Consider the following 15,409-nt stretch of genomic DNA (forward strand, 5'->3'; position numbering starts at 1 on the left):
ACATCCAAAGCATTGTGGCTTGTGTTAGTGTGCTATGCTTTTGCAGTCCAGAAACTAAAAGATGCCAATGAGAACTTTTATCTGAAAAAATTATTTCACCTCTGTGAAGAAAAGCATGAAACAATGGATGATACAAGACATATATTCTACAAATATAACAATACAGTAAGTTAATAGAAGAATGAAAAACACTTTTTGCTACAGTACTGTAGCATTTGATAGCTGAGCTGTCTCTGAATCCACTATAGCCAAGATTGCCAAAGGCCAGTATATTCATTCGAATCATGATGTTACAATTAAAATACCTGATTGGGGCTATAATAATTATTTTTAAATCATACGTGTCAATTTTATGTCAACATTATTTCTCTGAAAGATAAGAATGAGAACAATTTTGTCCCCCAGTTAACATGAATGATACTAAAGGCTATATTCACAGCTCACAGTATTCTCACTAACAAAGAAAATTATAAACTTTTAAATTTTTCTTCCATAGTAGTTCAGATTTCAACTGTGCAGCTAATATGCTCAAACTTTTCAACACATATACATACACTCTTAACTTCACTCACTGAACTCCATTCCCCACCATCCTCTCCATTTCTAGGTCCATATCCATTTTAGCTCATGACCATTCTTCCTGGATTCCCACCTGAGAAGAATATTCTTCCAAATTCTGAATGCCTGCGTCTCTCTTATCCTTTAGGCCTTAGAGTAACATCACCATTATAAAAACGACTTCTCCCAGCAACTGTCTTTGGTAAAAAGCAGTGTGAAATCCACAGCAGGCACTCCACAAATAGTAGACATTATTTTCAGTGTTAAGTAACAAACACCAACTGAATGAATGGCTTCTATTTTTCCCAGCACAGCCATAACCACTTTATAAATTTCTCACTACTACTACTAGGTAAACGTTACCTCTCATTTCACAAACTGATTATTTCAGAGAGATTAAATTGCTTGTCCAAAGTGACTTAGTGCAGAAATGGCAGAGTTTATCTGAATAAAAATCCTACGGGTAATTTTTTTGTACAACAAAACTTTTGATTAAAAGAAATTAAATGCATAAATGATGTACTTATTGTACATATACTGAAAAAATAACTTTTACAGGTTTTAAATAGATTATCCAGAAAATGTCTTCCATTTCTCCAGATTCGATCTGTGACATTACATAAGCACACATACTTAACTGGAATCTTAACTTATACTTGATTTTGTCATGAATTATCCTCAATATGGAGTTAAAATTTTTGAATACTTACAGTTATTCCCTACTACTCAAATTAGCCCGTGACCCTTCTCAGTAGCCAGTTGTTTCACACAAGTGAAAAGGGGACCAGTGAATATCTCAAGGACACAGAGTAATAGTTTCTTCAGTGTCATCTATAGAAAAGGACAGTGTCCTGTTGTCTAAGGTGGGGTGTAAATTGGAATTCTGAATGTAGAATGTCTTATTCTGAGATTTTTTTTATCAGAAAGGAATTTCGAGGCAACTTTAAAGAAAAAAATAGAGAGAGAAACTGATTCTCTGGGACACGCTATAACTCCAAGTTAGTAAGAAAATCATGGAAGATAGCCTGAGACAGAGAAAACCTTCACTGCTATGGGAAAATAAGTGAAAATTTTCATAAAAATCTAATCCACTCTCATCTTGTAGGTGAGGAAGACGAAGCAGAGAATTGAAATAAAGTTCAATTAACAAGTGAGATTAGAATTAAAGTTTTGTACGGACTCCTCGGTGTACTTTACCCTTCACTCCCATATATAAAAATCAATTAACTAAAGTTGATTTGACTCTGTTCTGAAAGCAACTGGGGTTAAATAATGGAAGAGCAGTTCTCTAGCACAGAACTATAAAAAGTAAGGTGCATCTTTTAATATTAAAGAACTTAAGTACAGTCAAGCTTTTTAATTAGGTCAGGATAATTTAAAGCAGACTAAAAGCCATCCCAGGTGGGAATATCAAAAATTCATAATTTGGCCTTGGGTACAATCTCTATGACCTCAGAAGTTTCAGGAGAACAATAATTTATCCCTATGTCCTACGAGATTTAGATAATCTCTACAGACAACAGGATGAAGAAACAATGCAAAACCTCACAAAAATTCAAGAAATAAAATGATTCCAGCTCTTTATAAATATTTGGTTCTTTTCCCATTTAGTCTACATAAAGAAACAGTGGCAGGTTTCATGTCCAAGTTAATGTGAGATGACAGATTACTCAGTTCAAAACACTATGAAAAGCCACAGGATAAATCATCCAATGCCACCTCAACTGTATTTCTTACTAAGAAACTTTTCAGTTTTGTGCTTTATCCAATTTACACTATTTCAGTATGAGAAATTTCTCTGGTAAGGTTTAGAATCCAGGGCAAAGTCACTATAAAAGCATTTACCTACTTTCATTGTGTTTGGTTTTAATTTCTTTCTCTTTGAGAGATCAATTTCTCATTAGTGCTAAGCCAGATGCTTCCAGGGGGAAAATGAAAAAAATGCTTTTACTGGAAACAGGCTTTTCCCAAATTCATCAAGTGCATAGAAGGAAAGAACAGCTTTAATATAAAGTAGAAAAAAATGTTATAAATATCCAGGTTTATATCTACCCCAAAACAGTGTTTTTCAAAATATACTTCAAAGAAGGAACATCCATTACGTTTTAGTGGCTTTGAGTAGTTTTTTTGCTTTACAATACATTCATATTAATACATATGCCATAGCACTATGAAATGCACCTACAACAGTGAAAATAAAGACAAGAATTACAATCCTATCAGATGAAGTTAACCTAAGTTAGTTACCTTCTGCCGTCTCTGCCTGTAACTATTTTACTCTTGTCTCCCAGGTACTGCTAGTCAGAGCATTTTGCATGGATCCCAGTGGGGGGAAAAATAAAACATGGGTCTCATAAACTAATTTATATCAAAGTACAGGACTGATTCCAATACTCTGATGTAGAATTTGAGAGCTTATTCACTACCATTTACCGTGTTAAGATGACACTCACTTCCTTCCTCAAGTAACTTTCAGTCTAGGGAAAACATTTATACTAGAGAATGGACTAGAGGTAGGAGAAGTCAGAGGGATGATGATGATGTGAGTAAAAATACAGTAACAGCATCAGAGAACATTACACAAGTATGATTTCTGCAGCAACAATGATGACAAATAATCTACCAGATAGATAAGGGAAAAGTCCTGTTTATCTGGAGAAATACTTTCAGAGACTCAAGCTCATGGAAAAGGCAGAGTATTCAGAGAATATATAGTTCATTATGAATGTAAGAGGAGAGGATATAAAAATGCAGGTAGGAATTTGAGATGAAATTGGAAAGGAAGAGTAGAAAAGTTTATGAAGATTGTCATGTCATGCTGAAGAGTTATGATAGAGTTATGAAGAGTTATAGGATAGTTAGAGAAAGTAGGACTACCAAGTTAAGCTTGAGACCCACAGGTAAGAACAAAACTTCAATAGGTATTTCCAGCATTTGGAAGACATTTCCAAATATGTAACAATGAGAGAGCTCTGCAGAACCTAAGTAGGTGAAGTAGTTCTCCCAGTCCAAAGAGAAGCCAAGCATAACATTACCTCCCCTACCCCAACTTCAACCTCTTCTTTGAATAGATGAGGACATGAAAGAGAGGATAAATATTCTTTGTGTGCTTTACCTTAGATGGAGCTGCCAGAGCTTTTTCTTACCCTTTCTACTTCCAAATTCAAAGATGGAAGGTATAGGACCTTACCCATACATATAAAATTAGTATCTTATTCTTGATTGAACCAATCCTTGCTTATGCAACAGAACTTCAGATTAGGTTTTTGGCCCTGTATGAACAGAGGGAGAAGAGCATTAGAGATAAGAGGCTGAATAACCTACAAGCAGAAGAAAACCCTATACCTTCACCATACAGAAAGGCAAGAGTGGGCAAGTTCCCACATGTTGGGTAGACTCTGGGGAAAGCAGGTAGTAAATATGAACTTTCTGGGCTCCATGAGCAAAATTTTAGAGGTGGGAGTTACATTTTGAAGAGGCAGTACCTGAGGAGTAGGCTAAATAAGGGTATCCTGCAGTAAGGAGGTTCCAAATACAGCACAGTTGTGCTCACAAGAGCCAGCAATTTGAATTAATTAATTCAAATTAATGATGCCTCTATAAACAAACAGCTTTAACTAGAGTAGTAGCGACATGCCAGAAAAAATCATATACATTTTTTATGAATAAGAGCTGCTAGTCACTTGATAGCCCTTTCTTCCCTCCTTTGTGACACAGAAGGGGAAGAAAGCACCTAAAAGGAGGAGGTTAAAAAAGTGTGAAAACAGAAAATCTTCCACACAATTGCAGGTTCCTGGTTCTGAGTCACTTGTCATTGCTGATGGAGGAAAGGGGGAAAGAGCAGCAAGAAATTAAAGATGAGTTTTATTTTTTTAACCCCATTATCTAAAAGCAATGGGAACTTCCAAGAGGTCCTAAGGAGGTAAAACAGTGGATTAGAATGAACATAGTTAACATTATGCTTTATGTCTAGATGTCCCGCAAAGCCTCTTGAGGTCATGGGGGGGGCATTTTTAGAGGTAGCTGGACCTAGAGTACGTAATCCTGGGATTCATTTATGGTGCAATGCTTGTATCAAGGGCACTGTGATTAGGGGTGTGGCTGCTTGCCACAAATAGCTTGCCCTAAATAGCTGGACAGGATATAAGGTGTAGAGAAGGTTGTGACAGTCCCTTTCTTGCTTGTCTTGCTACCTTCTGCCTGCCATGAACTATTTCTCCTCTGTGATGCCTGTCTGCCATGCCATCCTACTTTGGAGCCAGCCATTATGGACAGAAACCTCTACAAGCTTGTGTGCTAAATAAAACTTTCCTCCTTTAACTTTGGGTGTTGGGTATTTTGTCTCAGCTACAAGAAAAGTAGTAAGACAGTTAACAACTCCATTATCTAAAAGCTATGGAAAATTCATGGAGATCCTAAGGTGGTAGAAAAATGGATTGGAATGAACATGGTTAAAAGTAGTGATTAAAAGATGTAAAATCACTTCATGTCTGTTGTCTACTTCATTTAGATCCTTCAAGAGGCTAGAAACAGGTAAATGGATATAAGAGAGATTTTAAATGAGGACTAGATCTGACTTGACCCAAATGTTTTAAGGTTAAAAAGTAAATTATGACTTCTGCATTAGTACACAAAATTACATCCTAGTTTTAAAAAGGAATATCCTAGACCTTCTTTGTTTCAACATAGTTACCTGTTGTATAAAGGATGTAAGATGGCTCTTAACTTTGTTTTTCAATCCAATGTTATCTTGATAATTAAGGAAAGTTGTGTGCTCTCTCCAGAAGAATGTACCCATGCACACTTAGGATTAGGAAACCAAGAGGAGGAGGGAGTGAGGAGGAGGCGAGGTGTTGGGGATATAAAAAGAATGAAGATGTATTACATGCATATACCGACTCCCCATGATTTATGTAATCATTATGTACTGCAAACGTACTATTAAAAATAAAATTATCAAAGAATGTCTGAAGTACCCTCACAAAAAATAAAAAGGGCTTCAGGAAAAAGATTATGAGCAAAGTCCTTTATATGTTAAGGTTGTTATACCTGCAACAAATGCCCATAGATAGCCTTCAGAAAAATTTTATCTTTTTGTTCTTTTAACTTCAAGTGTCTTCTATATTCAGCTGACAAAGAAGTTTCCTCATTTTTACCCTCCCTTCTGAGCCTGGAGGTTCTGCATTTATTCCGTGGCTCAGCACAAAGAACTCTGCAATTTCTTTAGGATGCTTGCAGTGATGCTGAGAGCCAGAGTTGGAAGCCCATTAATTAAAGTAACTTCTGCACTTAAGCTTTCTCACTTGCTTTCTAAAAGCTGTCATGCATGTCTCTCTGGGTCAGTTCACTTCTTTCTTCCAGCTAAGCAGCATCTAAAGGAAAGGGCATGGTGACAGCACAGCCCTGTCAAGTGTGGATTGCCCTCAGTTTTTTAAAAAAATTACTGATCAAATTAAATAGCATGAATTTCTCTCATTTCTCTTACAGATGATGATCTGTAAAAAATGTGTGTCTTGTCTTGTTCCCCTTGAGTTTCCACTTCAGTGTCTATTGTAGGTAGTGTGGTCCTGTGCAAAGCTTTCTTTTTGAAAATTTCTTTGGGTCAGTGTATAGTGGCACAATGTGTAAATCATGGAATCCAGCAGGCTTCCCTTAAAGTCTGGCTCATTTATTTTATCTCTCTCCTCTGTCTTGCATTTTCTTCCTCTTCCATATCAAGTGAATAGAATATTTCCTAGTGTCTTTATAAGAATTAAGGTGAATTAATGTTTCAAAAGTGCTTTGCTCAAGGCCTGGAAGTAGTAAATGCTTAATGTTATCAAAGCACATTATACACAATTACCTTTTTAAAAAGGATTTCATGTTTTCTGGTCCTCCATTTTTTTATCTATAAAAATGAAGTGGTTCTAGTCTAGTGCAGGGATGACAAACCTATGACAAGTGTGCCACAGCAGGCTGTTTGTACCATTGAGAGATCTAAAAGGTTTGCCATCCCTGGTCTAGAATTTTACTCAAATCGCATCTAGTACTGAAGAAATATTAGTGCCAGTTCTTGAGTCATCTATAAAGACAACAAGTGAAGCAGGTTACAAATTTATCAAGAAGATATTAACAGGCAAGTGAGTAGCAAATCAGAGAGACTGGGAGATCTACCCCTTGAAGAATTACCTTAAAGAAGATGGTAGATTGGGCCAGGGATTTAGCTCAGTGGTGCTGCCTCCTGCCTCACAAGTGCAAGGACTCAAGTTCGATCCCCAGTACCAAAAGAAAAAGGTAGTAGATGGTGATGAAATTTTCTCAGCAGTAAATAAGACAGTATACAAAATAAGACAGTATACATCTCATATTGTGGTGAGAAACAAAAGGTGCAAGAAAGTTAGCATGATGTCTTACACTTTAAAAGTGACTAATCACCATCTATGATTAATAGAACCATTTAAGGACCTTCATAAGTCACAGATAGAAGCTATTGTTTTTAAATATTCCATCCCACACTTTATCAAAAATCATAAAATGTACCTGCATTCTATATAAAATATGTATACATGTAAGCAAGAAAAATAGAATTCTTAAATCATAATAGCATTTATAAAATTTATATTTGTAATTTTAGAATTAAAATTGTTATCATGCTTATGACACCTCTAACTTTATACAAAGGTAAAATTTTAATAGACTCTTCTGATGGTAACTTATGTAATAATGGAAGAGTTAAAGTTGACTGTCGAAAAGTTATATTCTATTATTTTGAACACCTTAAGTTTTATATTCTTTGAGCTGACAATTTTTCTTAGATCTCAGATCTCAGGCCCTTTAAAATGCTGCAACTATATTGCTCAAGTGATAAAACAACCTGTTTATTATCTACCAAGGAAAACGCATGGAGTTCTGAAAAAGAAAAAATTAGGGATGGAATAATTTTAAGGATGATAGATATGAGCTCACGTACATCCCATATTTTATCAATTACAAATAGACAGGAATCTCATCACTGAAAGCAGTACATGGTTTGAAATGAATAGAGAAGTAGTCTCAAAGGTTTGAAATTCAGAGGATATAAAAGATTCATTAGTAAAGGTAAGGAAGACAAAGAGAAATTGATATATTTCCTTTTACTTTTCATTCTTGTTGTGATTTCTAATATCTGCTTAACAGTGTATCTAATATAGTCATATAGTACCTACTTGTGTGTACACATAATCTATACATATTTATAAATGAAATGAAACATATATTTGAGAAAGCATTACAAGAAAGTTTAGAAATCAATGGTATGGAATAGAAAATAATGGAAATTATGACCAGGTGGTGAAAATCTTCAACTCTTTTATAAAGGGTTTGCTATTTTGTAGTCAGTGAGAAACCATGAGAATAGCAGAGTGTTTAGAACCTTAATTTAAGAAATTAAATCCATAGGCAGTGTGTAATTTCATGGAAAGAAGCAAAAGCTAGAGTTCATAAAAGTAATTAGGAAAAAAAAATTCATGTGTATCCATTGGTCATTTTACCTATCCCCTCCTAAACCAGAAGACAGTTAAGACTAATTTTCAGCCCTCAAGTGAGATGTCGCCTCCTCTGAGATGCCTTCCCTAACCAGACAGGCATCCTTCATGCTGGTGAGCTCCCCCAACTCTGTACTGTGCTAGCCCCCTACACTTAACAATTTCTAGAATTGATTGCACAGAACATATGTTCGTCTAACTCTTATTCTCCACCTAAAGAACTGAGTTTCATAATAATCCAATCCCAGAAACAGTCCATAGTACCCAGAATTTATAATCTATTCAATGAGTAGTTGATAACTAACATTTTACTCTTTCTTCTATTCCTAGCCATTTAGAGAACAAATTCCTATTACTCCTTCTTGATTTTCTCCTTTTAGCACTTATTATCTCCTTTAAGCATAATTTGATGTATAATTGTCTCTCTTATTAAGAGGATAGTCATTTCTTCACTGAAAAAGGAGATTGAGCTTAGATAGAGTTTTGGTTTTTTATTGAGTTTATTGGTACTTTTAAGTACACAGTGCAGTTACACTTACATGACAGGTCTTGGTTCTCATATTTTCTCCATTCCCCCTGCCCTCCCTTCACCCCTTCCCCTCTCCCCTATTTACAGAGTCTTTGTATCCATTTTTTCCTTTTCTCGTATTTTTTCATTTCCCTTATTTCCTTAGAGTTTTAAGTCCCTTTCGGTGTCAAATCTTGTACACCTATGGTCTTCGGAAGATATGATAGGAAGTCGTATGGTGTGAAAGAAGTGACCTACATGCTCTGCCTACACTCAGCCCTTCTGAAGCTCTTAGTTTTGAGGCAAGAAAAGCATTTTCATAGATCTTCTCTTTCTGGTCTGCATTATGTTCTGTGACCTGGTTTAGAGCCATATACTTATTTTGTAACCAATGCAAAAATCCGGAAGATATCTATTTTGTAGAAGAATATGTCTCCTCCAAATAAACTGAGTACCAATACTTATCTCAGCTTCTGTGCTTCATAGAAGTGATGGGATTAAGAACTCCTGGTCAATGTTGTGTAGCAAAACCCTGAGTCCTACTCCCTCTTCTACTACAAGGAGAATGGTGCCTGCCCTTGGTGTTACTGATTCATGGATATTAACAGTACAGTTGTTATCAAACTTTTCCAAACCTTACTAGCTTTTCATCCTACAAGCAAAACAACATGCTATATTCTTATTTACTTCATCTATTTTCATCTTATTAATTCTAACCCCTTCTGATTTTTCTCCCATTGCTCATTTTTGTACCCTCTTTTCTAGAAAGCTTTTTCTCAGTTCCTTAAATTCTATATTGAAATTTGTCTGCATTTTTTAAATTCTTTCAGATTTTATTGGAACTACACAAAAATAATAACTAGATATAGAATTTTACCACTCTGTACTTTTTTGTGTGAATTAAATCCTTACAATGTTACTGTGTTTATGAATCATGAGAATGAATATTAAGATGATCATACTACTCAAAGCAATCTATACAATTAATTCAATTCTCATCAAAATACCAAAGACACTCTCAAAAATACCCTCCTCAAAACTCTAAAATTCATTTGAAATAACAAAAGACAAGAATAGCCAAATCAATCCTGAGGGAGGAAAAACTTGGAGCTATTATAATACCTGACTTAAAATATACCATAAAGATAAAATAATCAAAGCAGCATGGTATTGACATAAAAATCAATACATACTAATGGAACAGAGAACCCATAAGTAATTCATGTTCACATAGTCACCTGAAATTTCACAAGGGTGTAAAGAATATATATTGGAAAAGCAGTTCTTTCATTACTAAATGGTGCTGACCAGATTGGATATACATATGGAGAAGAATGAAAAAGCAAACTCAAAATGGATCAAACACTTAAATGTAAACCTGAAACTATTCAATTACTAAAGAAAACAGAGAAAACACTTCAAAACATTGAAGTACACAAAGATATTTTAAAATAAGGTCTCAAAAATAATAAAAGGTAATAAAAGATAATAAAAGTGAAAATAGACAAAAGGACTTATATCAAACCAAGAAACTACACAGAACATAAGAGATAATCTAAAGAACTGTAGATATTTGCAATCAATTGATCTCATAAGGGACTAATAGCCAGAATATATAAAGGAACTAGGAAAGATTTATAAATGCATACATGACTAAATATCCAATTAAAAATAGACTAAAGCTCTGAACAGAAACTTCACAAAAATAACATTGACACATAACCAAAGTATATAAAGTACACATTCTCAATAATTATCAGGGAACTACAACTGAAATTACAAAGGGATATCATCACACATAAGTTAAAATGGCTATCATCAAAAAGACAAACACAAACTCTAGCAAAGATGTAGAAAATGGAAATTCATAGACTGCAGTGAGAATGTAAAATAGTAGAACCATTATGGAAAATGGTATGGAAATTCTTTAAAGCTAAAAACAGAACCACCATACAATCCAGTAATTTCACTACTTGGTATATATCCAAGAGAGAAATTCATTATACTGAAGAGATACTTACACTTCCATGTGGATTGCAGCACTATTCAAAATAGCTAAAATATGGAACTGACCTAGTTGTGCATCAGTAGATGAATGGATAAGGAATATGTAATTACCCATCAGTGATACGCTCTAAGGGAACAAGGAGAGAGGTAAGGAGGAAGGGAGAGATAAAGACATGCCATATACAGGAACCTAGTAACTCTAATCACTGTATTATAAACCATAACATGTGCTAAAATGGCATCAGCAGGCATGGAAAAATGTGATTAGAGAATCAGAGGAGGACGGAAAGGGAAGCAGAGGGGATTTAAAAAAAGCTATAGTATACAAATGTAACCCTTCTGTAAGGTCATTGTAAATTGCATGAATTATAAATATGTACTAATACATAGGAAATGGATACATTTTGAGGATATATTCCTAAGTGAAATAAATAAGTCACACATGTGTAAATACTGAATAGTTTCTCTGGTGTGAAAAACTATAATAGTACACAAGATCCTAATGAGATAATTAACAATGTGAAATAGGAAGAAAAGGGCTAAAGGTGTAGGAAAAGTGGTAAGGGTAGGGGAAAGGAAATAAGGGGTGAAGGGGGCAGGGACAAGGGGAAAAAATGAGAACCAAGACCTGTCATGTAAAGGTACATGATCCCAATGATGAATGTAATTGTATTGTATACCTAAATTGTACCAATAAACTAAATAAAAAGAAACAATCAATAAATAAATATGTACTAATAAAATAATAAAAATAAAACAATATATATTATATATTCATATACAATGGAGTAACAAAGAATGGGATCATGCCATTTGTAGAAAAATGGATGAAACTGGAAGTCATTCTATTAAATGAAATAAGACAGGCAGAGAAACACAAATACCACATGTAGAAGCTAAAAAAACAATCTCAGATAAGAATGGTGTGGAATAGCTAGCATTTGCCATACTGGCAAGGGTAGAGTAAAGGTGGACAGAGAGTCACATTAAGTAAGGGGCAGGCACCAAACCATAGCAGGGTAGGAAGAATCATTTCTGTTTCTCTCTAGTGCAACTGAGTATGCTAACTACTGGTTAGACCAATCAATGATATTTCAAAGTGAATAATAGCATATAAAATTCACAACATACAAAAAATATTAATGCCTGAACAGATAGACACACTCTTATTTGATTATTACACATTGTTTATATGTTTTAAATTACCAGAATGTTCTGCAAAGAGATGTAAAAATAGTGTCTGAAATTTTTTAAAAATTATTACATTGAGGGTAATGAATGTAATATGATACATCTGCCCTAAACAGTTTTGAAAATTCTTGCAGAACTGTGTATAAAATTACTACATGACTTAGCAATTGTACTTCAGCATTTATTTCAAAGACATGAAACAACATTCATGCAAAAATATGCATATGAATGATCATACCAATTTTATCTATAATGTCAAAAAGTGAAACTTCCCCAGATGTCTTTCAACAGGTAAATTGGTTAGGCAAATATGCTGTAGCCATACCATTGAATACTACTCAGCAACTAAAACAAACTGCTGATATAAGCAGTACTTTGGATAAATCTCCAGGGAATTAATCTGACTAATAGAAAAGTCTGATCCTTAAAATCATGCTGTAAGATGCCACTCATATAATATTTTTGATTTGCAATAAAAATTTGAAATACAGGGTAATAGCGAATAACAAAACACTTAAGATAATTAACTTAGAAGAGTTCCTTTTTTGCCCACAATGTTGGAGGTTCCAGTGCATGATCAGTAGGATATGCTGCTTTTGAGCCTGTAGCAAGGCAGGATGTCACTGCAGCAGCCTGTAGCAGAGTAAAACTAAGATGCAAGGGCTGGGGATTTAGCTCAGCAGTTCGGTGGCCTGCCTTGCAAGTGTAAGGACCTGAGTTCAATGCCCGCTATAAAAAAAAAAAAAAAAAAGAAAAGAAAAAACTAAGATACAAACAAGAATGAGGAGGGTGCAAGTCCACAATAATCTGCAAGAGGACACCTACATTTACCTGAAGACTTTCCATGAGGCCTCACCTCTTAAAGTTTCCACAGCCTACCCACAGTGCCACCCTGAGAACAACACATTTTTTTGGTTTGTTTCTTTGTTTTTTTGAGACAGGGTCTCACTATTATTTGAGACTGACCTGGAACTCACTATGTAGCCCAAACTGTTCTCAAACTCACAGTGATCCTCCTGCCTCAGCCTCCGAGGGCTGGGATTACAGGCATGCGCCCCTACACCTGGCCAAAGAACCACACATTTAACACATGTATCTGAGCAGGACATTTAATATCTAAATTGAAAAACACTATCAATGTCTTACAAAGACATTATAATTTTGAAATTATAGTATAATTAATAGTACAATAGAACCAAGAAATTCACTTATACATATATGTCCAACTGAATTTCAACAACGATGCAGAGGTAAGGAAACAAAAGAGTGTCTTAGTTTTGGCTGTCATGACAAATTACCATAGCCTGAGTAGCTTAATCATTTATTTCCCACTGTTCTGGAAGCTAGGAAATCCAACAGAGTTCTGGTGAGGGCACCTTCTTAGTTTGAAGATAGACATTTTCTTGTATCTTCACATGGAAGAGAGCAAAGAGGAGAAAAGCAAATTCATTTCTTTTCATCTAAGGCCACTAAGCCTATCATGGGAGCCCAACCTCAAGCCCTGATTACCACCCAAAGATCTCATCGAGGAGGACAGGACTATCATTACTCAATTGAGGAGAGCCTCAATCCGTCTAGAGCAAATAATCCTTTTGAAATGAAAGCATGGTACAGTTGGCTAAGTACATGCAAAATAAACAGTAAGACTCATACTATGAATATACAATTATTATAGACATAAAGCGTAGAACTGTTAAAGAGACTAAAATCTCAATGAAATATTAGTTCCATGTTTAATTACTAAGTATATGTGCAATAATGAGACATAATCACATTATCTAATCTTAATTGTCTTTTCTAAGAAAGTTTTGATTAAATGACAATACTTGACAGATGAGTATTATGGCATTTAAAATTCTTCATCCCACCAAGTGGCTCAGTGGACTAAAGTACAAAGGAGTTCACAGACTGTTTTTTCCTGTCAGTGAAAAAAGCACTTAACTCAAGAATGAAAATATTGCCGGTCTAAGATACATTTATTGTTTTTCTTTGCTTTATTTTGAGACAAGATCTCTCTATGTAGTTCAGGCTGGCTGTGAACTCACTAGGTAATCAAGGCTGTCCTGGAAATCATGGCTATTTTCCTGCCTCAGCCTCCCAAGTGCTGGGATTACAGGTGTGTGCCATGACACCCAGTGCAATACTTATTTCTTTAAAGAAGGTGAACTTTTATCCAAATTTCTCTCCTGAGACATTAAATTTTGTTAGTAAAATCCAGATATTTTCAAGATAGTAATCTTCAAATAATTTAGTAGTCTATAATTTTTATTAGAGGATGCCTATTTGTTTACAAATAATTCAGCTTTTGCTTTCAAATTATAAATTTTGTATCATATGTATCACTAGGTTGAAATAGATCAAATTAATCTCATTCTACTCTCAATGATAAAATGATCATTATCTAAATAGTGAACAAAATTTTCATGGACCGTCTTAAATTGATTGTATAGCTTTCATAGGCAATGTGTTTTCCAAGTTGGTCAAGCTAGTATCTCTCCTAGACATGGACTACAAAATCAACTTCTCTATTCCTAGCTTGGCTTGTTATTAAATTAATCTTCCTTCTTACATACTATAAATCAAGTTTGATCCATATTGAAATCCATATGATGTTTTTAAACTCGTATCTTTATTAATGGCAATATGTCAGCATAAATTCATGAGTAATATTTCAACTGTCTAGAATCTAAAAGCACTTGTTATGAAGTTCAGTGCTCTAAATAACCATCAGCTTTGGGTGATTGGCAAGACTGAATATACATTTTTAAATGAGATAGAAAAATCTTGACTAAACAGATTTAGTCATTATTCTTGAATCTTAAATATGTAATATTATCATACTGCCATAACAAAGTATTCTCAGGAATAAAATGATTCATTTTTAGGGCTTTAAGCTCAGTGAGGTCACTAGTTCATAACCTATGCAGCACTGTCTGCTACTTCCTCTTTATGAAAACAAGTAAGTTCAAGCCCTAATAACAAGTCTACTAAAATCATAGCAGTTGCTTCTGTTAACAGGTTGCTTGTGGAGGTTTTTGCCCTGGTCAAATAACAGGTGTTACTAAAGGAGAAGGAGGAGGAGGAGGGGGAGGGGTAGGAGGAGGAGAAAGAGGAGAACATGTAGAGGAAGAGAAGCAATGTACTAATTGAATTTGAAACCCATAAATTCCTGAAATGATAAATGCCCAGGAGAATATGGTAATTTGAAGTGCCAACTTCATTTCTGCTGAACTTCTATAATTTTTAATAATACTTTAATTTTTCACCTTTATATAAAACTGAAGGCCCACGTTAATAAAGGTCTCAGAAGAACCCAAGTGCAAACTTAGGCATAACATTCTTACATTCAGGAAGCGTGGTTTGCGCAGTCCAGGTACCAGGTCACTTTTCCTACCCTTGCTGTGCCAGTGGCAGCACAGAAAAATTGCTATAAATCTCCTCTTGGCCATATACAATTAACTGTATGTTCTGTACTTGTCCTCTATGTTTTTATGCTGCTCATGTTTTTATTGGATTTTTGAGGTCACTCTTGGTTTAAGGTAAAATATTCAAGCTTAATATTAAAATACTGCTACATGATAGTATAGTAAAATGTTATAATAAGCAAATTCAGGGTCACCCTTTCCCACAAGTTATGAAATTA

At 34.8% G+C, this 15,409-nt stretch overlaps 1 protein-coding gene across 1 annotated transcript in view; it reads left to right on the forward strand.

The window, feature by feature from the left end:
* The window catches only part of Cntn5 (contactin 5), a 1,105,367-nt gene that overhangs the window by 953,719 nt on the left and 136,239 nt on the right, over positions 1–15,409 (forward strand). The window lies entirely within an intron of this gene.

Source organism: Fukomys damarensis, unplaced genomic scaffold (genome assembly GCF_012274545.1).
Source record: "Fukomys damarensis isolate Sample0158 unplaced genomic scaffold, DMR_v1.0_HiC HiC_scaffold_16, whole genome shotgun sequence".
Classification (NCBI taxonomy): domain Eukaryota; kingdom Metazoa; phylum Chordata; class Mammalia; order Rodentia; family Bathyergidae; genus Fukomys; species Fukomys damarensis.